Here is a 1,949-nt window from a genome sequence, read left to right on the forward strand (position 1 = left end):
ACACCCACCCTGTCTCTCCTTGGCAAGAGGGCACACAGGGGGCCATCGGGGTGGTCACGGAGGGGCTGCGGAGTGTAGTGATCAGGGGACAAGGGTCCCAGGCGCAGCTGCCTGCCCTAAGCAAATAGCCCAGCTCTCTGGGGTTTGGTTGGGCCAGTCAGTGGACTGAGGGGCAAGTGTGCAGAATCTTCAGGAGCGGGCCGGCCCAGCGGCTTTCAGTGATAAGGCGTCGAGGCTGGTGGGTCCTGGCCCTGGGCACTGAGTGGGGTAGACCACCCCCCTCTGCCTCCCCGGCAACACGGGTTGCAGGGAACACCCGCCCAGGCTTGTAGGCCAGAGACACCGAGGCAGCAACAGGTTTGAGAGTGCTTTGAAGAGAAGCTGTTGTTGTGGGGGGACCTGGCATTTCCAGTGACTCTGCCTGGAGGCTCGGGTGACAGCAGTGACTGGGCCACTCCTCTCAGGAGTGCTGTTCTGAGGAGCCTGGCACGGAAGCGGCCCAGTAGAGAGGAGGCAGAGGAGGTAGCCGGAAAGGGCTGGGCCTTCCTGCCATGCCCTGGCTCCAGCGTTCTGGCAGGGGGCGCACACTGGTTTCTGGGGGGCTTTTCTAGTTGCTGTTCTGTGAACTAGCAGTTACTACCCCCTACACCACCCCCGGCCCACAGTGAGAACCCCCTACCCACGGTGGAGATCGCCATCAGGAACACAGGTGATGCTGACCAGTGGTGCCCCCTGCTGGAGACTCTGACAGACGCTGAGATGGAAAAGAAGATCCGCGACCAGGACAGGAACACAAGGTACCGCCCGCCCCTCTAGGCCCCCTGCAGCTGGCTCTGCCCAAAGGCTCTGTCTTGAAGTCGGGAAGGACCCGGTGACCTGGTTTCTGGGAGGGTACTGAGTTGCCAGAGGCAGGCCCCTAGGTGATAAGTCCCAGTCTAGCCCCTGGGTGGGTTTCTCCGCAGGGAACAAAAATAAGCCCTTAGGTTGGGTCTGACCACAGCCCAGACCTATGTGTCTGGAGCCCTGGAGACGTAGGCAGGACCTGAGCAAGCTAGAGAGGGGGCAGCCTCAGGGCCTCAAGCAGCAGGCTCAGGCCCAGTGAGGGGCTAGAGATTCCCCCCCCTGCCCCGCCCATGTCCTATCTCTGTCCCCACTTCCCTGGCTGCACTAGAGATCCCTGGGGCATCTGGGTCACCACCTACTCTCCTCCTGCAGGCGTATGAGGCGTCTTGCCAACACTGCCCCAGCCTGGTAACCAGCCCATCGGTGCATGGCTCCCACGGAGCGTTCGGAAGATGGGACCGCCTCTCCTTCATCTTCTGGCAAGCAGGAAGGCAAAGGGGGCAGGCCGGGGCCATGAGGAGCTCCATGAGGAGCATGGGGTGTTGGGAGGGCTTCCGGTCACCCTTTGGTGGGCACACATTCCATTTGTTGAGCCCAGTCCCCACCCAAGTCTCTGGTCAGAAAGAGGCCTCGTTTTTGGGTTGTGTTTTGTTTTTGTATAGGAGCCCCAGGTAGGGCTAGCAACACTTTTTAAATAAAGACAACAGGTCATGTTCCATTTTTTCAAAGTGGTAGCATAAAAATAAGAAAGGGGACGAGGAGCAGGGTCTGGCTGCGGTGGTGTGTGGCCAAGGCTGGCATGCCAGGCCTCGCGCCCTTCTGTGCCTCAGAGCCCCAGGTGGGCAGGTGGGGGCTGATAAGTCTGCATCCAAGGCCAACCGGAGCACAGCTGTGCTTTTCCTCAGGCCCTCAGCCTGCCGCCCACCCCCTGTACCGTCCTCGTACAGACGGACAAAAGTGAGGTCATGAGGCTCAGAGGGCAGGGGGCCCACTTACCTTTCCGTGACAGCCCCACCCCACCCCCTTTGCTTGGCCTTGTGAAGCAGCTTCGACTTTCCTGCTGTCCTCGGGCTCTGCTTTGTCCAGATTGTTGTGTGTCCCACCCC

General features: G+C 60.6%; 1 non-coding gene across 1 annotated transcript; it reads left to right on the plus strand.

The window, feature by feature from the left end:
• Window positions 1-31: 31 nt before the first annotated feature.
• LOC100475250 lies at window positions 32-1,571 on the plus strand. Its single transcript, XR_004622756.1, has 2 exons — window positions 32-797; window positions 1,216-1,571. It is a non-coding gene; the product is annotated as an uncharacterized LOC100475250 (transcript).
• The last annotated feature ends 378 nt before the right edge of the window (window positions 1,572-1,949 follow it).

The sequence above is a fragment of the Ailuropoda melanoleuca genome, unplaced genomic scaffold (assembly GCF_002007445.2).
Source record: "Ailuropoda melanoleuca isolate Jingjing unplaced genomic scaffold, ASM200744v2 unplaced-scaffold2016, whole genome shotgun sequence".
NCBI lineage: Eukaryota > Metazoa > Chordata > Mammalia > Carnivora > Ursidae > Ailuropoda > Ailuropoda melanoleuca.